The following is a 25728-nucleotide window of genomic DNA, read 5'->3' on the forward strand; positions in this document are numbered from 1 at the left end:
AATCCTGATAAAACATGGCAAAAAGTCTGTTGTCTTTCTTTTCTAAAGTTTAAGGGAGGATTCTTGGAGCGCCTGCTTCAGCTCATCAGCATGTGGGATATAGACGTGTGGGAGCCTGCAGCAGAGCTGTACTTCAAAGTGCTTATTGTAAGTGTTCCAATATCTTCTGATGCCACGATACACAAATTCTCAGGATTGTACCTTAAACTCAGTGACACTATGTTGAATCTGTGTGTCATTTGTCAATAGGATCACCTTACACAGCTTTTTGAAGTACTGTTCACTCAGCCTCTGGAGCTCTACAGCAACCCAGCAGCCTTAGCCTCCATAGTTCAGATTCTCGTCCAGCAGCACGTCCAGCAGATGATGAATATTTTGGAGAAGCTCTGAGCAATGTCTTTCCCTTTGCCCTCTTCATCTTTTCTTCCTCTGTTTCATTTCATATTTCTTCTTTTCTCTCACTTCTTTTTCCTACATTGCTCAGGCTCTCCATACGTGAGTATGAATTAATTTTATTTCTATTTTAGATTAATGTGATATTTTTAAAATCTCTTTTTTTTCCTACAGGTTGTACAGTGAACCCCAGGACTGAAGAAGGGCTTAACCCTATCTTAAGATCCCTTATCCCTTAATAATCATCCCTTATTAATCTATCCCTCTATTCCTGTCCCACTCCCTCATTCCCATAAATACCCTATAGTTCATAAATAGATAAATAGAATTGATTGTAAATAAACTTATATCTGTATAGTGCTTATATGCTTTATTTTAATAAATTTTTATATTTGTTCCTATTTCAGTCTCATTCTGAGTATTTTTAGTCATCAGTATATCTGTATATTTTTCCTTTAAAAAGCAACACAAAATGAATGTTTCACTTATATACAGATCCTTTTTAAAGAATTTCTTTTAAATGGTTCACTAAAATGTAAAAAATAGCATTTTATATTATATAATGTATTTATGTATTATACAATATATTATTTAATCTAAAAACACAAGCATGAACACAATGGCAGAAAAGAATGGAGCTCCACATTGAAGTGATAAAACAAGATGAAGGTCTTACAATACACTATACAGTTACTGGGGTGTGGTATAAATAAAAAACATGAGGTAATTATTATTAATTGGTAATCATAGTAATGTAAATAATAGGATAAGGCCTTCAACCTTCCCTCTGCTCTGTTCCCCACCTTTTCTACATGAGGTATCACGCTGACCAGAGAAAGGGTCAGTGTACTGCTCATGATTTTTGAGTTAGTGGTAAACACAAGTCAGTGTCATAGGAAGTCTCTTTCTATTCCCATCCTCTCCTGTCTTCACTACAGCCATGTAAGTTAAATGCCCCCCCCCAACCCCAGATTTTGTTGATCCCGGAGCTGCACCCTCGTTGCCGGACACCCCGACTTCCTGGCCTGCCCCTTTAGATACACCTCTACTGTGTAATAATTTAAAATCTGTGTAATAATCTGTAATATTGACATGTAATGCTAAGGAGGAATCTTCATCTATCTTCATCAATAAATAAATCCAGGGAGCAACAATCACTTGTGTATTATGTGGGAGAAACTCTTACTCAGATCATAAAGAGGCAATGTTTGTGACGTAATCCTGGAAAAAGTGTTATATGAGATGGATATTATATCATTATTATTAACCTATCCTTTTTAATAAATGTAATATTTTGTAAAAATTTTATTCCTGTTAAAAAACATTATTCCATGTTATTTAATTCATTCATGTTCTTATTTTCTTTTGGGTAATGAACCAGTATTTTCTTTTACCACCTGAATAGCTTGTTCTCTTTCCATAGACAATTATGTACTCTTTATCTTATCTTAGGCCTACAGACTGCATAATGCAGATTTATCCCTGTATAACTGTCTGTTAGACACATTTCAACAGTATCCATCTGACCAATAACCACAAAGAAATAAAAAGTGACATTCTTTACTTCTGCTTCATTCTTGATTTACTATTGTTGCAGTTCCAAGCTGCTTGATAAAACAACAGAAAAGAGATGTTGAAATGAACAATTCAGAATACCTTCAGAGGACCTTGTATTATATAAAGCTGCTATAAAAGTGCATGTGCAGAAATAATCACTCCTCATGGAAAGTTTATTGAATAGAGTATTAAGAAGAAGAAGTATTATAATGTGTGTGTGTGTTGTTTCACAAAGACAGTAAGACAGTACTTAGACAGTAAAGTCTGATCCTGAGGTTGATGAGATGAATGTGTGGGACACTCGGATGGATTATCATAAAGGAGATTCACTGTGAATACCACAATTTTCACAGTTTTAGTTAAGCTGTTCTTATTAAAATGATCGTTTTTATTTATTAATCTTTAGGAATTCACTGCTTAAGAAGTGATCTATGAGCAGTAGATATAAAGAGCTGTGCAGTAACTCCAGAGGAAATGAAAGCCATTATTGAGCTGAGTGAAATGTAACAGTTTTTTATTTTTTATTTTATTAGCAGTAACAACAAAAAAAGTCTATTTTTAAGAATTTATCTTCAGATGTTTAATATAAAAGCTGTTTCCTGGTTGACAGGTAATTTCTTTATTTTCTGCTCTCTGGTTGAGCATCGCCTGGCTTGCTTTCTACAGCTTCAGCCTCAGCTTCTTCCTGAACCATGTTTTCAGCCTCATCCACTTCTAAAAAAAAAAAATCTTGATTAGCTTTTTCAATATGATGTAATGTTTAGATTGTATTCATTGACACAGATAAAATCTTGCACTTCAATTCCTCATTAATTTAATATCAGCAGATCACCAGGTACATTACCGACATCATGACATGATATTAATACCTGCTTTGATGACCCGGACTTTCTTCTTTCTTCTGCCTCGTGTCCCTTTTTGGTCCATTTCTTCTTCTCCTTTTCACAGCTGGTGCTTTCCACAGCAGATGTGTTGTTCTCTGGTTCTACAGCTTCGGACTCAGCTTCAGCCTGAACCAAGTTTTCAGCCTCATCTACTTCTGAAAAGAATTTGCATTTTACATGTGGTGTAATGTTTAGATTGTACTCATTGACACAGATATAATGTTTCATATCAATTCCTCATTAATTTAATATCAACAGATCTCCAGGTACATTGCTGACATCATGACATGATATTAATATTCATACCTGCTTTGTTGACCAGGACTTTCTTCTTTCCTCTTCCTGGTGTCCCTCTCGTGGGCCAGAAACAAAATCATGATTCACAATTAAAATCTGATATAAAGTTTTGACTAAATTAATTGACACAGATAAACTTCATTATTATTGATATTTATTACATAATTAGGAAATAATATACAATGTCTTAAACACTACCACTATTGACATTTTTGATTATTAATAATACTTTTTTATTAATAAAGGATGAATTTGTATTTTTTTTAAACTTTTTTTTAATTTTGTTTAGTTACTTATTTCTTTGAGTAGTTGATGTTCAGAGGGATCGTGTGCAGTTTAGTTTACAGTTAAAGAGCTGTATCAGTGTGAGTGATTGCTTTTACAAACTTCTTCTGGAAAGTTACATGATACACAATTTATTTATTTTATTTTATTTTTCAGCTTCTGTCTGCAGCACCTTCAAGCATTTATCTTATGAACATTGTCCATGTCGGTTTTGTGGTATCCTGAACTAAATATTATTATCGCAATGGAAAATGCTTCCTGGATTGACCACTAGGTGTCACTGTGTGATTACTGCTGTTAATATGCTCTCACTAGTTACTGAGAGAGTTGAGTTTTTGGGCTGAAAATGAAGAAAATCTAATCGGTTGTATGCCAGGTTCATTTTTGTTCATTTACTTACTCATTTTCTGGCTGCTCGTCATTTCAGCGGTTTTCATAAAGACATTAATATAATTAACATTAAACTAGCATCCAGAGTCTGCTTGTCATACATTGCTGAGAGAAACATTGGGATCATGAGTGTCTGAGAAATTACAAGCTTCTTACAGATTTCTTTTTTTAATGTTAAAGTCAGCCCTGTTCTGTTGTTTATGTCCATAATAGGTAAACATTTCTGTGTCAGAGTTTCATACAGTTAGAGGATGAACTGATTTACATGAGAGCATTGTGTATAACATGCCCCATACAGGAAGTATTTATATTTATACATTTTTTATACTGTGTAGTAATTATACTTTGTTTATCAGGGAGAAAGAGTTACTGAAGGAGAAGAGGCGAAAAAGACTTAGTTACTTTTCCCCGAACAAAAGGTACAAACCTTTGCATAGTAAACTTTCATATTTAAGCAATGCAAATGTTTTAAAGTCTTTGTAATTGCCTAATGTTTCTAAGCTCTAATTATTACTCATGTATTGTTTAATGCTTCGAAGAAAAGCAGACTTTTACCAGAAGCTCTTTTAGAAAAGCTGGGGAACAATAGTCTGTTTCGGGTGGGGAAGAAAGGAAAAAAATGGGGAAGAAGGGGAAAGAGAGAAAAAGAGAAAAAAAGAGAAGAAAATGTGCGTTTTTACAAACAAATCAGAAAAAATTCAAGTCCCCCTCCCATCCACACTGATCCGGCTCGAATCCCACCTCAGACAAGGATTAAATATTGCATTCTGTTTAGAAATGGCAACTGTTATTCTACAGAAACAGTCCTGCTTTCAAAATGAGTCAAGTTCTAAGTCCGGTGTAGTTAGTTGACTTCAATTATTTAATTATCTGCAAAATATGACCTACTGTTAGAAATATTGTCTGACACACACCATAACAATATATATAAGTGATGAATTATTATAAAATACTAACAAAGTATAGAAATCTATAAACGAAAAACTACCAATATTTATATTATTAAGTATAGATTTAATAATATAAATAAAAAAAAAGTTAAGGATATTCGGCTTTGGGTGAAATTTCAGGATGCACCTAAAATGCACTATAACCTTTACAGGTGAACTTAATTTGACCTTCTCTACACTTTTGAATGCACATGTCCAACTGTTCAGTGTTTCAGTACTTTTTGCATAACTTGCTGTTTTCTAACAAGATGCTTAATGGCAAAATTCACAACTGGTGTTTGATCCATGAATCGACCAATACATTTTCTGGTTCAATTAGAATTGGTATTTAAACAGTCCTCTTCATCATGCTGTTCACATTTTGACATCATGAGACACCAAGACCATACCTAACAATTGATCAACAGTACCTCACCATTGCGAGGCTTCAGACAGGATGTTCTCAGAGGGAAGTGGCCACTGAGCTTACAGTGTCACAGAGTGTCATCAGCAGGTTGCGAAAGAGATACAGAGAGACTGGAAGAGTCACAGAAAGGCATAGAAGTGGACGTCCTTTGGCCACATCCCGCGTTGATGACCGCTTCATTGTGAACAGTGCCCTGCGGTACCGGATGATGAATGCCACTCAACTCCAGGCACATTTAAGGGAGATGAGAGGCACCCAAGTGTCATGTCAGACCATTTGAAACCGTTTACATCAATGTGTTCTGTGTGCTAGACGACCTGCAAAGGGTACCTGACCACACCACCAGGCACAGGCGTCGGGCCAGGGAGCATTTACGCTGGATGAGGGACCAGTGGACCTCAGTGCTGTTCTCTGATGAAAGTCAATTCACGTTGAGCAGAAATGATGGCTGCCAACGATGTTGGAGATGTCAAGGAGAGCGCTATGCATCAGCCACTGTTGTGGTGGTGTTACAGTCTGGGCAGGTGTGTCTACTCAATACAGAACTGCCCTACATCTTGTGAATGGTACAGTGACAAGCCAATACTACCTGAATAACATCATTAATCCAGTTATTGTGCCCCTGCATGAACAACACAGGCCTAATTTCTTCATCATGGACGACAATCCTCCGGCTCAACGAGGTCGCATCATTAGGGAACAGCTGCTGGAGGCTGGGGTACCTCAAATGGAGTGGCCTGCACTTTCTCCAGACCTTCCGGAAATCTAACAGCAGCAGACATTCCCCTATTTACATCAACGGGTCTGAAGTTGAGCGTGTCTCCAGCTTTAAGTTCCTGGGTGTCCACATCTCTGAGGATCTGTCCTGGCATCTGAACACCTCAACTCTGGTTCGGAAGGAGCAACAGCGTCTTTACTTCCTAAGGAGACTGAAAGTTCACCTATCCCCCAAGATCCTGACCAACTTTTACCGCTGCATCATTGAGAGCATCTTGACGAGCTCCATCACAGTGTGGCATGGCAGCTCCACGATGTGTGAAAAGAAATCATTGCAAAGGGTTGTGAAAACCGCCCAACGCATCATCGGCACCCAACTACCTGCCATTGGGTCTCTTCACCACAGTAGATGTCTGCGCAGAGCACACAAAATAATCAAAGACTCCTCCCACCCGAGTCACAAACTGTTCAACCTTCCATCCAGGAGGAGATACAGGTCCATCCTCACCAGAACCAGTAGGTTTAGGGCCAGTTTTTTTCCTTCAACCATAAAACTACTGAACTCTACACTACACCGCTAGGACACTCATGTCTTTCTACACTTACCATTTTACAGTTCTGCTCCACTCTGTACATTCTGTTAATATAATATTTTTCTCTGTTAAACATTCTGTTGTACATTCTGTTATAATATAAGTTTTTCTCAGTGTGTAATATAATTAATGTACATATTGTCCATTTCATAGATTACACCTAGTATTATCTATTTGACTATCTATTTATATGAATTTACATATACTATATTTATACATACTATATAATATATGTATATTATCTGTTACTGTTGTACAAACATTGTACATAATGTACACATTTTTAGCACAATTATAATTACACCTGTCACTTTATCTACTGTAAATACTACTTGCACATACTTCTCTATGCACACTCTGACATAGCCTTATTTATCGATGTACATATTTACATATTTATCTGCACTTGTTCATTGGCAGAATTTCTATTATTTGCACTTCTGGTAGATGCTAAACAGCATTTCATTGCTATGTACCTGCACTCTGCAATGACAATGAAGTTGAATCTATCTATCTATCTATCTATCTATCTATCTATCTATCTATCTATCTATCTATCTATCTAATGCACAGGGTTTCACTTTGTCAACCAGGCGCCTCAAAAGCGATGGGCCAAAACGGGCAGATGTGAACGTTTGTGTGCATCGCTGCATGTCAAAGCTTTTCCGTAGGACAGAAATACCTGTTCTCGTCTAGACCTGATCGGTTAGCAGTACACCCCACATGGCTCGCCAGCTCATCACAGGGCACTGCGCAAATACATTCACGCCCTCGCTCATACCTAATAGCGATTTGTTTCAGCCTATCCACCTACTGGCGTGTCTTTTGCAGGTGAGAGGAAACCGGAGAACACCGAGTGTACACGCACGGGGACTCCGGACAGACTGCAAACTGGTGACCCTGCAGCTGAGAGGTGGGACCTCTTTTAAGTCTTTTGAGACAGTCTGTGCAGACATTCTGTTTCATTCATCCCGCCTGTCCGTGTCTCCCTGGTGGTCTAGTGGCTAGGATTCGGCGCTCTCACCGCCGCGGCCCGGGTTCGATTCCCGGTCAGGGAAGCAAACTGTTTTTCGAGCTAGCGGCTGCGAGAAAACGCTTCACTGAAACGGCGCGCTTCCCGGCGGCTGGTAAAAGCTGTCCTTCGAGCCGGATTTGAACCAGCGACCTAAGGATGTCCATTTATAAGCACCTACAGTCCTCCGCTCTACCAGCTGAGCTATCGAAGGGCGGGTGCAGGGACACCTTTGGGCAGCGACCTGGCAAACAGGACCCCTGGCGATTTTGTCTGTTACGAGCCACGTAGTGCAGCGGAACAGAAACAGTGGAACAGAATTAGCGTAGCTGCTGTTCATAATATTAGCAGCACTAGATGATAGACACAGTCAAGTGGCTTTTACAAGGGCTTTTGCTCACAGAAAATACAGTTGTGTTCAAAATAATAACAGTCCAACATCACTAACCAGATCAATCACTGGTTTTGCTTAAAATTATATTTCTTCATGGCAAATATTTTACTAGTAGGTGTAGTAGAGCAATAGAAAACCAACAGACCCAACAGTAATGACATGCATGTTGCTTATTCTGTGTAATTGAATCATTAATTGAAAAGGGTGTGTTCAATATAATAGCAGTGTGGAGTTCAATTAGAGAGGTAAATTAGTCTGTGAAAAAAACTGGTGTCAAACATGTGTCCCTTATTTAAGGACGAAGGCAGCAAATGTTGTACTGTGCATTTCTCTCTGAAAATCAGAGTAAAATGGGTCGTTCCAGACATTGTTCAGAAGGACAGCGTACTTTGATTAAAAAGTTGATTAGAGAGGGGAAAACATATAAAAAAGTGCAGAAAATGATAGCCTGCTCAGCTAAAATGATATCAAATGCTTTAAAATGGCAAATAAAACCAGAAAGTCGTGAAAGAAAATGGAAAACTACCATTCAAATGGATCGAAGAATAGCCAAAATGGCAAAGACTCAGCCAATGATCAGCTCCAGGGTGATCAAAGAAAGTCTAAAGTTACCTGTGAGTACTGTAACAATTAGAAGATGTCTACGTGAAGCCAAGTTATCGGCAAGAAGCGCCTGCAAAGTCCCACTGTTGAAAAAATGACACGTGCTGAAGAGGTTACAATTTGCCAAAGAACACACTGACCGACCTAAAGAGAAATGACACAATATTTTCTGGACTGATGAAAGCAAGATCGTTCTTTTTGGGTCTAGGTGCCACAGACAGTTCATCAGATGACCCCCAAACACTGAATTCAAGCCACAGTACACTGTGAAGGCAGTGAAGCATGGTGCTGCAGGCATCATGATATGGGGATGTTTCTCATACTATGGTGTTGGGCCTATTTATTGCATTCCAGGGATCATGGATCAGTTTGAGTACATTAAAATAATTAAAGATGTCATGTTGCCTTATGATGAAGAGGAAATGCCCTTGAAATGGATGTTTCAACAAGACAATGACCCCACACACACCAGTAAGTGAGCAGCATCTTCCTTCCAGACCAACAAGATTAAAGTTATGGAGTGGCCAGCCCAGTCCCTGGACCTTGATCCAATAGAAAACTTGTGGGGTGAAATCAAAAATGCTGTTTCTGAGGCAAAACCAAGAACTGCAGAGGAATTGTGGTGTGTAGTGCAAGTCGTTCTGGGCTGGAATAGGTTAAGTCCTACTCCATGCAACACAGATGCGAAGCAGTTCTCAGAAATAGTGGTTATACTAACTAAATATTAGTTCAGTGATTCACAAGAAAGCTAAATCTTCAAGCATTTTTCAGTTTATACTGTAAACATTTGACTTTGTAAAGAAACATGCAGACACTGCTATTTATTTTGAACAGCCTAATATTCTTTTTTCTTCACGTAATAACAAATTTGATCAATTTTTCTTCATGTTTTGATTCAGAATTGAATGTGCAGTTTTCCCAATGCATTTGCGTGTATTGAAATTTTGAACTTTACTCTTTTTAACACACTGCTATTATTTTGAACACAACTGTATATCCCCAAATCAAACTAAATATAATGGGGTCTGTTTGGTATCAATGGCTCCACTTTTGGCAGCAGAAAATCCAGCTGAATGATGATGGGCCATTTAACAAGCATACCTGAATATAACGCGTCTTCTAGACTTTCAGCTGAAACTGAATTGTTAACTTAGCAGTTGTGAACAATGAATATTTGTTAAACAGACTTCATACAGAATACCAGAGTAAAACAGATTTTTACAAAATACCTAACACCTGCTCCCTTTTCACTAACAACAACAACAACAATAATAATAATAATAATAATAACATAAAACAGTAGCAGGCAATGTACAAATGAAAAATATATGTTGATTATCTAAAAATGTTCTCATTCAGCCCCGTACCCAAAATATATAAATAAAACAATTTCATTATTTAACAAAGTACAAAGAGACTACAGTCTAAACGCAAATGTTTCAAATCGTTATCATGTGGTTACACAATCGAGGAATTGCTTATGTACAAAAAAACTGCACTTATTTCAGTGCTTAACAAGAGAAAGATCAAGATCAAGTGCATAGAGTATTATGAACCCATAGCAAGAGTTTCTTCTGAAACTGAAAGCAGAACAAATGTGAAAGTGTTTTTTCAGAAGTGAAGAAAGGAAAAGTTATTTGAAATTAGCATCGTCTGAGAAAATATCTACAAAATCTTGTACCACTTTGTAGCAGAAGTCATACTGTTCCTGAAAGAATGAAAAAACATAATTGTTTACATGTTAGTACACTATCACATATTGATAAGAAGTATTAAACTAACAGTGACAGGACCTAGTTATTTTTCCACAAATCAGGCACTTGTGTGTAAAAGATTCTTACCACAGTTTGGACCATGTGTGGTCTCTGAGTGCGTAAACTCTTCACGTCCAGTAAGCCCTCGGCTTTAACCCGCTCCAAAATGTTACTGAGGACAATGAACGTTCAAGTCAGGCTTGCAGCAGCACTGATTAAAACCAAAACACATGTGGTAACTATTGTGTATAAAACAGCAATATAAAACAGTGAAAGTGTGATTATATATTGACACACAATAATAGTGTTGCAAATAATTGGATTGTTTCCTCAATCAGTCCTATGCCAAGCCAGCAAGGATTCTTGTTCACTTCAGTCCTGAGCTTTAATCATCAGTTTGCAGCTTGAGTGTGTGAGTGGGTGTGTATGTGTACCTGCAGTGCACCACTATAGGGGGGTTGCCAGATTGCTGTTGTTGTTTCTGCACTGCAGCAATCAGATCAATCATTCCTTTTCCGTCCGATGAGATTCCAATCTCTGGCCAACCATGGAAATGAAAATGTCTGACCAGACGAGACTGCTTCTCCTAAAAACACATATAATATTTACTGTATGTAATGTGTGTATATAATGAAACATTTTATTCTGATCTTACAGCATGACAATATTCATATCTACAGGGCATGAGGGATCACTGAGTGGTTTAATGAGTATAAAAATGATGTAAATTATATGCTCTGGCCTTCTCTGTGACTACTGGAGATTCTGATATTCACATCAGCAGCCAACAGCCAGTGTTCCATCCAGCATCATCTCTACTCAAAATATAGCCTGAGTTTGATACCATTTCCCATTACCATCAGCTCACTATCAAGCATTTGAAGCAGATATACACATTACTGGACAGTAAATACTGAACATTACAGCAAGGCTTACACGTATTTATCCCTTAGCGATTTTTTCTATCCTATAAAATGTCATAGTAACTGAGCTGGTAATGTCCGTCTGGTTACAGTAACTGACAACTGTGAACGTCTCACAAGAATAATAAACATGCAGCGTTATCCAAAAACAATCTCTATGCACATGACAAATATTTCAGTATAAACTTAATGTGTTTCAGGGTGGAGTGTTCTGTTAAACACATATACACTGGCTTGTTTTGTTTCCTTACTGGTTGTTCTCTGGGTTCCTGAACCATACATATTGTAACACAACTTATTAAACCAGTGCCACATGTTGGATTGCTGTTTTTGTTTTTTCAACATGGCACTGTATGTAACATGGTATGTGGTAAAATGGTTCATTTTCCTGAGCCTAAGTGTTAGTATACTAAGAGTTAGCACTAAACCACAAGTTGAAGTGTTTGCCTCAAAAAGTATCATCCATTTTTTTTGCATTAATGCTACCAATCCCATTTCTGACAATACTGATACTGAACTCTGAGTATCAGCCACTAGCTGATCCAGTACAGACATCCTCACAGCAACAGTCACTACCTTCTGTAGCTGTTATGCCAGAAATCACAGATGTTGTGCATCAAGCTGCAGTTTAACACAATTTGTGCTCCTGTGCAAAAGCACTGCTGTGCCAGTCTACATCCAGGTGCATTCTAGCCACATGGATTAGACTGAACACATCGAATTTTACTGCAGTCATTTTGTTCTGTACACTTCCTCATAATCATGTGCAAGAACATCTAGTTGTATTCATAAATGTTTCAGCCTACCGTTTGGACACTTTCTTCGACTTCTTCACTTTTATTTCTTCTCCTTCTGCTGCTCAGCTGCAGGACAAAATAGCCTCCAAAAGTACTGTCTACCAACTAAAGAAATAATGCCTGATCTATTCAAAGTTGGGAAACTACCAGAAGAATTTTAGATCTTACCTTGATCATCTGGCAATGATGGTGGTCTAAACAGAAACAACAAGAATACACAATTATGCAAATGAATGTGAAGTGTGTGTGTGTGTGTGTGTGTGTGTGTATACATAAACAGATCCCGCATAACATTATGAGCAGTGACAGATGAAATGAATAACACTGATGATCTCTTCATCATGGCAACTGTTAGTGGGTGGGATATATTAGAGGCAACAAGTGAACATTTTGTCCTCAAAGTTGATGTTAGAAGCAGGAAAAATGGGCAAGTGTAAGGATTTGAGCGAGTTTGACAAGGGCCAAATTGTGGTGGCTAGATGACTGGATCAGAGTATCTCCAAAACTGCAGCTCTTGAGGGGTGTTCCCGGTCTGCAGTGGTCAGCATCTATCAAAAGTGGTCCAAGGAAGGAACAGTGGTGAAATGGCGACAAGCCATGGGCGGCCAAGGCTCATTGATGCACATGGGGAGTGAAGACTGGCCCATGTGATCCAATCCAACAGACGAGCTACTGTTGCTCAAATTGCTGAAGAAATTAATGTTGGTTCTGACAGAAAAGTGTCAGAGTGCACAGTGCATGATGGGTCAGGGCTGTTTTAACAGCAAAAGGGGGACCAACACAATATTAGGCAAGTGGTCATAATGTTATGCCTGGTTGGTGTATGTTAGTATAAAAACATCACTTACTTCTGGACCACTGTCTCAAATTCTTCTACAAGAGCTTCTGGTAAAAGTCTGCTTCTCTTCAAAGCATTAAACAATACATGAGTAATAATTAGAGCTTAGAAACATTAGGCAATTACAAAGACTTTAAAACATTTGCATTGCTTAAATATGAAAGTTTACTATGCAAAGGTTTGTACCTTTTGTTCTTGGAAAAGTAACTGTCTTTTTCGCCTCTTCTCCTTCAGTAACTCTTTCTCCCTGATAAACAAAGTATAATTACTACACAGTATAAAAAATGTATAAATATAAATACTTCCTGTATGGGGCATGTTATACACAATGCTCTCATGTAAATCAGTTCATCCTCTAACTGTATGAAACTCTGACACAGAAATGTTTACCTATTATGGACATAAACAACAGAACAGGGCTGACTTTAACATTAAAAAAAGAAATCTGTAAGAAGCTTGTAATTTCTCAGACACTCATGATCCCCATGTTTCTCTCAGCAATGTATGACAAGCAGACTCTGGATGCTAGTTTAATGTTAATTATATTAATGTCTTTATGAAAACCGCTGAAATGACGAGCAGCCAGAAAATGAGTAAGTAAATGAACAAAAATGAACCTGGCATACAACCGATTAGATTTTCTTCATTTTCAGCCCAAAAACTCAACTCTCTCAGTAACTAGTGAGAGCATATTAACAGCAGTAATCACACAGTGACACCTAGTGGTCAATCCAGGAAGCATTTTCCATTGCGATAATAATATTTAGTTCAGGATACCACAAAACCGACATGGACAATGTTCATAAGATAAATGCTTGAAGGTGCTGCAGACAGAAGCTGAAAAATAAAATAAAATAATTAAATTGTGTATCATGTAACTTTCCAGAAGAAGTTTGTAAAAGCAATCACTCACACCGATACAACTGCCTTGTAACTGTAAACTAAACTGCACACGATCCCTCTGAACATCAACTACTCAAAGAAATATGTAACTAAACAAATGAGCATGAAAAAATACAAATTCATCATTTATTCATAAAAAGAAAAAATTTTTAATAATCAAAAATGTCATTAGTGATAGTGTTTGACATTGTATATTATTTCCTAATTATGTAATAAATATCAATAATAATGAAGTTTATCTGTGTTTAATTAATTTAATCAAAACTTTTTATCAGATTTTAATTGTGAATTGTGATTTTGTTTCTGAAGTAGATGAGGAAACCAAGAATCAAAGCATCAAAGAAAAGGAAAGGAAGTAAAGGCCCAGGAGAGGGACATGAGGAGGAGGAAAGAAGAAAGTCCAGGTCAACAAAGCAGGTATGAATATTCTCTCTGAACTTCAGGACCAGTTTCAACACACCGACTGGAGCATGTTTGCCACTCAGGCGACCTGTGGTTCCCACTTGGATATTGAAGGCTACGCTTCCTCTGTACTGGATTACATTAACACCACGACAGACAGGGTCACCACCCAGAAAAAGATCACCATGTACCCAAATCAGAAGCCTTGGATTAACAAAGAGGTTCGCCTCTTACTGAAGGCCCGCAACACCGCCTTTAGATTTGGTGATGCACAGGCCTACAGTACAGCCAGGGCCAATTTGAGGCGGGGCATTAAGATGGCCAAGTACTACTACAAGCTGAGTATTGAAGAACACTTCTCCAACTCCAATCCCCAGCAGATGTGGCAGGGCATTCAGGCTATTAGCAACTACAAGCCCATCAACCCTTTACCCTACTGATATCTCCTTTCTCAATGAGTTAAACAACTTCTATGCTCGCTTTGAAAGGGATAATCTGGAGCCAGCAATAAAAATCGAGCTCCCGGCAGACTTCCAGCCACTCACACTCTCCACTAATGATGTCAGTGGAGTACTAAGCAGGATCAATGCATGGAAAGCTGCAGGGCCTGACGGTATCCCCAGACGTGTCCTCAGAGCATGTGCTGGGGAGCTGGCGGGGGTCCTTCGGACTTATTCACCCTGTCTCTAGCTATTGTGCCCACCTGCCTTAAGACCACCTCCATTGTGCCGGTACCAAAAAACTCCACTGCATCCTGCCTGAATGACTACCGCCCAGTAGCGCTCACCCCCATCATCACTAAATGCTTTGAGCGGCTGGTCCTGGCACACCTCAAAACCTGTCTTCCTGCCACCCTTGACCCTCATCAATTTGCTTACCTTCAGAACAGGAGCACGGAGGACGCAGTATCCACAGCGCTGCACTCAGTACTCTCTCACGTGGACAATAAAGACACCTATGCCAGAATGCTTTTCCTGGACTTTAGTTCAGCGTTTAACACTGTCATCCCTTCCAAGTTAGTCACCAAACTTGGAGACCTGGGCATCAATGCATCACTATGCAACTGGCTCCTGGACTTTCTGACCAACAGGCCCCAGCATGTTCGGATGGATCCCCAATGCTCTTCCACCCTCATCCTTGGCACTGGAGTACCTCAAGGCTGTGTGCTGAGTGCTGTGTGGTGCGCTGACAACAACCTGCTGCTCAACACTACAAAGACCAAGGAGCTCATAGTGGACTTCAGGAATGAGAAAGGTGACATACACGCACCCATTCATATCAATGGAGAGGTGGTGGACCGTGACACCACAGCTTCAAATTCCTGGGTATCCACATCTCCGAGGTTCTCTCCTGGACTACCAACAGCTCCAGTCTGGTCAAGAAGGCTCACCAGCGCCTCTTCTTCCTGAGGGCTCTGAGGAAGAACCATCTCTCTTCAGACATCCTGGTGAACTTCTACCGTTGCACCATCGAGAGCATTCTGACTGGCTGTATCACTGTCTGGTATGGTAACTGCACTGTGTCAGCTCGGAAAGCGCTGCAGAGGGTGGTGAAACTGCCCAACGCATCATAGGAGTTCCACTTCCTAAGATTGAGGACACTTACAGGAAGCGTTGTCTCAGCAGAGCACGCAAACTCATAAAGGACTTCTCTCACCCTGCCAATAGGCTCTTTGCCCTCCTGCCTTCTGGGAGGCGCTACAGGAGCCTCCAGACCAAGACAAGCAGGTTTAGGAACAGCTTTTTCCCCACAGCTGTTTCTTTGCTGAACTCCGCCTCCACCCGATCACACACACATTGACTGAACACATTATTATCAGGGTATATAACCTTTTTCTGTATATAACCCTTTCTGTGTACAGTTTACATACACAAATATTTACCATGGTAAACAATATCTTCCTCACGGCATACATCTAAATCATTGCACTCATTGTACATACCTCCTTCTCTGAATACTGTTTACATATTTAATTGTTTTCATGGTATACAATACCTTCTTTATTGCACCACCTATAATCATTTGCTCATTTGCACTCATTGAATTTACCTCCCTCTGTATACTGTATATATATGCAAATTATTTATATATTTTTATATATTGTTTATATATGCAAATTATTTATTTGTTTATATACTGATTATATATGCTAATTATTTGCACTGCGAGAATGCACTTCTGGTTAGATGCTAACTGTATTTCATTGCCTTGTACCCACATGTGCAGTGACAATAAAGTTGAATCTAATCTAATCTAATCTAATCTAATCTAATCTAATCTAATCTAATCTAATCTAATCTAATCTAATCTAATCTAATCTAATCTAATCTTAATATCATGTCATGATGTCGGTAATGTACCTGGAGATCTGCTGATATTAAATTAATGAGGAATTGAAGTGCAACATTTTATCTGTGTCAGTGAATACAATCTAAACATTACACCACATTTAAAATGCTAATTTTTTTAGAAGTGGATGAGGCTGAAAACATGGTTCAGGAAGAAGCTGAGGCTGAAGCTGTAGAAAGCAAGCCAGGCGATGCTCAACCAGAGAGCAGAAAATAAAGAAATTACCTGTCAACCAGGAAACAGCTTTTATATTAAACATCTGAAGATAAATTCTTAAAAATAGACTTTTTTGTTGTTGTTACTGCTAATAAAAAAAAAAAAAAAACTGTTAAATTTCACTCAGCTCAATAATGGCTCTCAGTTCCTCTGGAGTTACTGCACAGCTCTTTATATCTACTGCTCATAGATCACTTCTTAAACAGTGAATTCCTAAAGATTAATAAGTAAAAACGATCATTTTAATAAGAACAGCTTAACTAAAACTGTGAAAATTGTGGTATTCACAGTGAATCTCCTTTATGATAATCCATCCGAGTGTCCCACACATTCATCTCATCAACGTCAGGATCAGACTTTACTGTCTAAGTACTGTCTTACTGTCTTTGTGAAACAACACACACACACACACACACATTATAATACTTCTTCTTCTTAATACTCTATTCAATAAACTTTCCATGAGGAGTGATTATTTCGGCACATGCACTTTTATAGCAGCTTTATATAATACAAGGTCCTCTGAAGGTATTCTGAATTGTTCATTTCAACATCTCTTTTCTGTTGTTTTATCAAGCAGCTTGGAACTGCAACAATAGTAAATCAAGAATGAAGCAGAAGTAAAGAATGTCACTTTTTATTTCTTTGTGGTTATTGGTCAGATGGATACTGTTGAAATGTGTCTAACAGACAGTTATACAGGGATAAATCTGCATTATGCAGTCTGTAGACCTAAGACAAGATAAAGAGTACATAATTGTCTATGGAAAGAGAACAAGCTATTTAACTTACATGGCTGTAGTGAAGACAGGAGAGGATGGGAACAGAAAGAGACTTCCTATGACACTGACTTGTGTTTACCACTGACTCAAAAATCATGAGCAGTACACTGACCCTTTCTCTGGTCAGCATGATACCTCATGTAGAAAAGGTGGGGAACAGAGCAGAGGGAAGGTTGAAGGCCTTATCCTATTATTTACATTACTAGGAATACCAATTAATGATAATTACCTCATGTTTTTTATTTATACCACACCCCAGTAACTGTATAGTGTATTGTAAGACCTTCATCTTGTTTTATCACTTCAATGTGGAGCTCCATTCTTTTCTGCCATTGTGTTCATGCTTGTGTTTTTAGATTAAATAATATATTATATAATACATAAATACATTATATAATATAAAATGCTATTTTTTACATTTTAGTGAACCATTTAAAGATTGTGAAATTCTTTAAAAAGGATCTGTATATAAGTGAAAAATTCATTTTGTGTTGCTTTCTAAAGGAAAAATATACAGACATACTGATGACTAAAATACTCAGAATGAGACTGAAATAGGAACAAATATAAAAATGTATTAAAATAAAGCATATAAGCACTATACAGATATAAGTTTATTTACAATCAATTCTATTTATCTATTTATGAACTATAGGGTATTTATGGGAATGAGGGAGTGGGACAGGAATAGAGGGATAGATTAATAAGGGATGATTATTAAGGGATAAGGGATCTTAAGATAGGGTTAAGCCCTTCTTCAGTCCTGGGGTTCACTGTACAACCCGTAGGAAAAAAAAGAGATTTTAAAAATATTACATTAATCTAAAATAGAAATAAAATTAATTCATACTCACATATGGAGAGCCTGAGCAATGTAGGAAAAAGAAGTGAGAGAAAAGAAGAAATATGAAATGAAACAGAGGAAGAAAAGATGAAGAGGGCAAAGGGAAAGACATTGCTCAGAGCTTCTCCAAAATGTTCATCATCTGCTGGACGTGCTGCTGGACGAGAATCTGAACTATGGAGGCTAAGGCTGCTGGGTTGCTGTAGAGCTCCAGAGGCTGAGTGAACAGTACTTCAAAAAGCTGTGTAAGGTGATCCTATTGACAAATGACACACAGATTCAACATAGTGTCACTGAGTTTAAGGTACAATCCTGAGAATTTGTGTATCGTGGCATCAGAAGATATTGGAACACTTACAATAAGCACTTTGAAGTACAGCTCTGCTGCAGGCTCCCACACGTCTATATCCCACATGCTGATGAGCTGAAGCAGGCGCTCCAAGAATCCTCCCTTAAACTTTAGAAAAGAAAGACAACAGACTTCATTAATGCCATGTTTTATCAGGATTAAAAAATAAGGGAAATCAAAATGAGGTAAAATAGACCATGTTCTGAAACTTAAATCTCCTGATGAGACACTTACTAGCTGAGGTGTTGAGCCATTTTTAAAGAAGCCGAAGAGAATCAGCTCAAAAAAAATATCCAGGAAGTTGTAGTGGTAGACCTGCACAGAGGAGTAAAGGTACAAAAAGAAATTAGCTTCACATATTGACGTTCAGTTTTCTATATTATCAAAATCTTTTCTGTTTAAACATCTGTCATTTCACACAGGCATTTATTAGCTTACATCGGGCCCGGAGAGCTCTGCTTTAATCGAATCCTGATATGAAGGCGTCCTCAGGAATCGAATCAGGGCCTCGTATGCCAACTGCACACCAACTACATCCTGTTCAAACAAACAAGAAAATCTCTGTAACTCACTTTGGCTATGACTGAGTAACTGAAAGGATGTTCATCACAAAAATCAAACAGTCTTTCATCATTCTAAAGTCACCTGGTTGCTAGCTGCTGCCAGTCGCATAACAATCCTTTTTCCCACCACGAACAAGAAGTCCTGGATGTGGATGCTGGCAAGCAAAGTCTGAATATAAGACAGCACACAATATACGTTAAAGCAGAGTGGACTTTACCTGCGCAATAACAGCAGCTGAAGAAAGGTTTTACTCACAGCGAACGCCTCACGGACAGCGGGCACCTTCAGGCCGAAGTCAGTCACCCCTCTTTCTAAGAGATGGCAGCTAAGGAAGAAGAGATGTAAATGCTTAGTGTGTGTTAAACATACAATACACTGTTACATCAATAAACAGTGAATAGGATCGTACCAAATAAAGGGCACCTCCATCTCCACCTCCTCCTCATTCTCCTGCAAGCCGAATTAAATCATTAAAACTCACACAGTAAATTTTACAGCATCCGAATCAGGGGAATAGCAACATATGTAGATACACATCAGATCTGAAACTCGGAATTACCTCAGAGTCGTTCTGGTCATACTCCCAGGTGGAGGTGTACAGCTGCCCATCTCCAGCCACATACAGGTAATCGCAGGTTACCGTTTTAACGGTTTTGTGCTGAATAAAAAAATATATTGTCACTGCAGACAAATAAAAGTACATCTGACAAAATTCCAAAAGTTACTAACTACAATATACACTTCATGACAGTGCAATAAATTTACCGTGTTATAATGTGGCACGATGAAAGATGTCTCCACTCGGTTACAGGAGATGAACTCTGTAACCCTCCCAGATTCAGACTTAAAAGAACAATTTAAAGTGAACACAATTAGTCACTGCAATTAGCAAAAGTTTCCTAATGCCACAACGAATAATCCCTTACCTGTATGCCAGAGAAACAATCCTCTATGGTGGTGTGATAAGGGAATCCCTGCAAATGACAAATAGATGGAACTCAAGATCTATTTCACAAACGTGAGCATCTAATAATCATCAAGGTCAATTCTCTTCCTCAGAATAATCAAGTCTGTGATTACCAGGTGAGTCAAGCAGTGTGTCGTGGTGGTTTTAAACCAACACAGACGACTCTGTGGGCCCCTTATCATCCCCAAGAAGTAGGACTTTATGTCCACTGACTGGAAATAGAGAAACAAAACTAGACATCAGAACTTGTAAAGAAGTGTGTTTGTGTGTTTGTATCTCAGTTGCTGCACTGCAGAATACCTTAAACTGGGAGATGGAGGGGTCTGAAGAGAGGAACTGTATGTTTCGGTGGGCGCTGATCAGCTCACCAGCATCGAGTGGCTGTGTAAAGAAAAGCAGGAAGATCGTGAATGCTTCTGATCATAGCAGCTTCATACTAATATTCTATAGCTTTCCTTAAAGCTCTGGTTACCAGAAAAACAGGTGAAGAGTCTTGGTCTTCTTCAGTAGGCAGCAGCTGAACAGTTGGCTCAACAACCTTAAAACACACAAACAAAATTAGTCACCGCAATTACCATAATTTTACAATGCCACAATGAATAGTCCCTTACCTGAATGCCAGTGAATCTCCCCTCATAGCTGGTATAATAAGGGAATCCCTGCAAATGACAATTAGATGAAATTCAAGATCCACATTTCAACATAATGCTAAAAACCATGTCAATTTAAAAATGTCCATTCCCTTCACCAGAGTAATAAAGACTGTGATTACCTCGAGAGTCAAGCAGCATGTCTCTGCGGTGTCAAAGCAGTAGAGCCGACTCTCTGGACCCCTTATCATTCCAACAATGTTTCTTCTAATGTCCACTGGCTAGAAATAGAGAAACAAAAGTAAACATTAGAACTTGTAAAGAAGGGTGTTTGTGTGTTTGTATCTCAGCTGCAGCACTGTAGAATACCCCAGACTGGGAGAGGGAGGAGTCTGCAGACACGCACTGGACATCGCGGCAGGCGTTGTTCGGCTCATCAGCATTGAGCGGCTGTGAAATGGAGAGCATGAAGATCATAAGTGCTTCTTATCAAATCAGATTCATACTAACATTCTTTACAGTAAACACAACCTTGTAAAATCTATTGATTGGTTTTAGTAAATAAATGAATGATTTGTTTACCAGGATGACAGCTGAAGGTTCGTCCTGAGGTTCGGGGGGCAGCAGCTGTAGGATTGGCTCAACGACCTTAACGTGCACACACACACACACACACACACACACTTAGACAATAGTGACCTACAGGTTTCAAATGAAGTTAAATATTACTATTTATCAGACACATACCTGGAGGACAGAGGGAGTACCTACTGATTCCCCCAGCACATCCACAGGCTCTGTAATAAAATCACTTTTATGGGACTCAGAATTCTGACTCTTCAATTACACAACATCAAACTTTCCTATTAATGCTTAATAACCTGTCAAGTTTGATAATTAGTTAACTTGTGAAGAAACAGACAAATTGTAGCAGTCAGATTGTGTAAATTCACTGTACATGTGAACTGATTAAACTCTCTAAAACCTCCTGCCCCTGTCCACCTCCCAAATCTATACAAATATTATACTGTGTAATTATTAAAACTTCATCAAGCTAACTAGCTTCATACTCACTATGATATTGTGTAAATAAAATGATTAGTGAAGTTCTCTAGGTAGATAACATACACCTGTAACCAAGCCCTTTAGGAGAGCTGATTAATCAGTAGTCTAAACATGATTTAGTGTAAAACCAGTAGTCAGGGTTGTTAAAAGTCACTTTTTAATGGGGATGAATATTATATTGTAGAAATAAATGAAATTCTCGTTGTTCAAGCTCATCAACTCGGTTCAGGATTTTAGTGTCTTTAAACCAACAGCCAAGTTCGCTAGCAGCTTAACTAACATTAGGCTAAACATTATATTTATATTATATTTACCAATTAATTGTGTAAATATTACAACAAATAAACAGGTTCTCTAGAGCTTGAGAATATGATAAGTTGTAGATATGATTAGTCCAACTATTACAGTGTCATTTAAATCGCTAAAAATCGGCTAAAGTCTGTTAGCGCGCTAGCTGGAGAATCACAAGGCTAAGCATGATTTAGTGTAAAACCAGTAACCAGGGCTGTTAAAAGTGACCTACTAACAGGGTAAATTATTCATTGTAGAAATAAAATACATTCTTGAACCAAGCTTAAGGACTTTATTGTGTAATTTAAACCAGTAGCCAAGTTCGCTAGCACGATAACTAGCATGAGGCTAATTGTTAGCAGTAGATGAGGTCGCTTGTTAGCTACATAACATTAGACTGTAACACTGTACCTTCTACTGGATTCATTGTAAAATCAGTGAGACATTAAAGTCACGAGGTAGGATAAAGCTCCTCCTACCTTGAGGAAGCTCAGTGTGGTCAGGAGGAGCTCTTTCTGTCCGGAGGCTGCGGTAAATGAAGTATCCCGCAACGGCAGACAGAGTGACCAGACCCGCAGCACAGGCGATCTCACCCAGAGTCCAGTTCTTCAGTCCCTGAAGAAATCCTCGGATAGACATGGTGTGGTCAGAAGTCCTTCGTTGAAAGTCGCTGGTTGTAGAGTTGACTTGTAGAGTTGTAGATCTGTAGAGTTGTGGTGATGGAGACGATGTTTATCTGTTGCCACGCAGAAACTCAATGCAGGTTTTGACTCGAAACTACTCGATGAACGCGTCATCACCATGGAGACAGTTTAAATACAAATAAACAACTCTACAGCAGCGATGACGCAGATGACGTCAAAGATGAAGAGCTGCGACCCCACGTGCGGATTGGGGTCACGGAGATGATGATGATGATGTTGATTATTATTATTATTATTATTATTATTATTATTGGTTGTTGTTATTGTTATTAATGACTGTAATAAAAATGACTATTATGGTGTTCTTATTGTTAACACATACACTTTAATGCACTAATTTACTTTAATTACACTTATATATTAATATATACTTAATCCTTTAACAATTCACTTACTTAATAATAAACTTTACTTCTTTATTAGTTTATTTATTTTTTAATCTATTGGTTTCTATGTTTAAATGTTTACAACTTTAAATAAATATATTTCATTAGACAAATAATCTCCTTGTTTTTAATGATATTGATTAGTTTTGAAAACAGAATGTAAATGTAGATCTGTAGATACACATAGTTTTGTTAAAGGGTGAGTTTGAACGAGAAAAGAATAGATGAAGCTGAAAGTTGAGGTTATTTAATGCTTTGTGTCAAAACAATGAAAGGTGATATACAATTTAGTCCACATAGACTGTTGTTGCTCTAACTGTGTGAAGAGCTTTGTAAATGTGAACACAGTACTCATAAATGCGTCACTAAAAAATTCAACAATCCTTTTTCTCCATTTCTCATTCTTTATTCGGCCCACAGTGAGGAAATTTGCATAGTTGCAGCGGTAAAGGTATAGTAGCTAAAGAAAAGGATAATATCAAGACAAGGTGACTTTTATAAATTGTAACTGATATTATAGATTTAAAAAGACAAACAGATAAATATATAAATATAAAATTTAAATATACAGAAGATAATAATAATAATAATAATAATAATATGGACTAGTAAAAGTACCTGAGTGATCTTTTGGTTGTTTATGATCTGCCACACCTACTCCGATCCAAGGTTGCTGTTTATTTGGTAATACCTCAAGCCCCACAGTTATGGAACAGCCTAACAAATAGTGTTCGGGATTCAGACACAGTCTCAATGTTTAAGTCTAGGCTAAAGATACATTTGTTTAGTGAAGCTTTCAATGTATAGTTTTTCTTAGGTAAAGGAGCAGATCTGGAAGATTCATGGTCATAGAGTGTTTGGTGTACTGGGATGTTTGGATGCTGTCATCTTACCACCCTCACAAGTCGCTCAGGTTTGCTGACTGTGAAGTGGTTGGATGCTTTATGTCCCAGGAAGCCTTCATGTCTGTCAACTTCTGGCTCTCCCTTTTAGTTATGCTGTCTTGGCTAGTCTTGCCGGAGTCCCTGCCTGCACTTTACACTTAATCTACATTGTCTTTAAACATCACACGATCACAAGCATACCTAATATATTTCTCTCTCCCTCTGTCTTTCTCCATCGAGCTCTATGTCCCACTCCAGAGCTCCCAGTTTTCTGAGTTTACAGTGTGATCACTGGCTCTACCCCTGGTCGGAGTCTCAGTGCTTGGTGGTGCTCACTGATGCTGTGAATGGATCTGTGTGGACAGCCTGTGACTAGGAGACAGCTGTGGACAGAGCCACTTGGGGACTTTCACACTGTCACGGATGTGCCGTTAGATCTGTCAGCTTGCGACAGCAAGGAATTAATGTCTATAATGGGCTCAGTTACTACACTAACCTAATAGCTCCCCATGAGCTCTTGTTTGCTGTTGTAGAAAGGACATTAATCAGTTACAGTTACATTATTTACTTTCCAGTTTCACCCAAATGAGGATGGGATCCGTTCTGAGCCCGGTTCCTCTCAAGGTTTCTTCCTCATATCATCACACGTAGTTTTTCCTTGGCACCATAGCCACAGGCTTGCTCATTAGGGATAAAATAGAGATAAAATAGTAAGTTTAAACTTGTAAATATATGTATTTTTTCTTTCTCTGTTTCTCTACTTCTTTAAAGCTGCTTTGAGACAACGCCCATTGTTAAAAACACTATACAAATAAAATGAATTGGATTGAATTAGTAATAATAATAATAATGAATTGTAATCTTATATAGTAGAAATCCCAATGATGTGTTGTCCAGGTTGTGGAAGGGTCTGCTGGTAGCAGTGCTGGTTGTACAGTCTCACAGCAGCAGGGAGGTAAGACCTACGGTACTGCTCTCTCACACACTTGGGGTGAAGTAGTCTGCCACTTCTGGAGCTGCCCAGAGTCTCATGCATGAGGTGAGAGTCGTTCTCCAACATACATGATAGCTTGGCTATCATCCTCCTTTCTTCCACTGGATTGAGATTGCATCGAAGGACAGATCTTTATCTTTACGATTTTATCCACTCTCTTCCTGTGTGCAGCAGAGATGCCACTGCCCCAGCAGAAAAAAAAATAAAATGCCAGATGCTACCACAGAGTCAGTGTAAGGTTTTATACACTGTATAAAAAGACACATAACCTTTTTTGTCTCACTATCTGACATTAAATCAGACTTTCCTGTTGGGAAAGCCCAGATGATGATGTCATGGCTTTGGAAGCTTCTGATGGGTTAATTGACATCATTTGAGTCAATTGGAGGTACACCTGTGGATGTATTATAAACACTCTGCTTCCTTGTGTGATATCGTGGAATAATCAAAAGAAAATCAGCAAAGATATCTGGAAGAGAATTATGGACCTCCACAAGCCTGGTTCATCTTGCATACAATTTCCAGATGCCTGAAGGTGCTATGTTCATCTGTTCAAACAATTATACACAAGTATAAACACCATAGGAATGTCCAGCCATCCTACTGCTCAGGAAGGAGACGGGTTCTGTGTCACAGAGAAGAACG

At 38.5% G+C, this 25728-nt stretch overlaps 1 long non-coding RNA gene and 2 other non-coding genes across 4 annotated transcripts; 1 reads left to right on the top strand and 2 right to left on the bottom strand.

The window, feature by feature from the left end:
- Positions 1-2827: 2827 nt before the first annotated feature.
- LOC131355664 (uncharacterized) lies at positions 2828-5397 on the bottom strand. Of its 2 annotated transcripts, none has more exons than XR_009204884.1 (4): positions 5172-5397; positions 4362-4396; positions 3141-3187; positions 2828-2986 (listed from the first exon to the last, which is right to left on the bottom strand). It is a non-coding gene; the product is annotated as an uncharacterized LOC131355664 (long non-coding RNA). The 2 variants fall into 2 exon arrangements; XR_009204883.1 differs by having other exon boundaries at positions 2828-2989.
- A 2061-nt stretch (positions 5398-7458) lies between these two features.
- Positions 7459-7530, top strand: trnae-cuc (transfer RNA glutamic acid (anticodon CUC)). The gene has a single exon. It is a non-coding gene; the product is annotated as a tRNA-Glu (tRNA).
- Positions 7531-7609: 79 nt separating this feature from the next.
- Positions 7610-7698, bottom strand: trnay-gua (transfer RNA tyrosine (anticodon GUA)). The gene is given in 2 exon segments: positions 7610-7645; positions 7662-7698. It is a non-coding gene; the product is annotated as a tRNA-Tyr (tRNA).
- Between the last annotated feature and the right edge of the window lie 18030 nt (positions 7699-25728).

Source organism: Hemibagrus wyckioides, linkage group LG07 (assembly GCF_019097595.1).
Source record: "Hemibagrus wyckioides isolate EC202008001 linkage group LG07, SWU_Hwy_1.0, whole genome shotgun sequence".
Classification (NCBI taxonomy): domain Eukaryota; kingdom Metazoa; phylum Chordata; class Actinopteri; order Siluriformes; family Bagridae; genus Hemibagrus; species Hemibagrus wyckioides.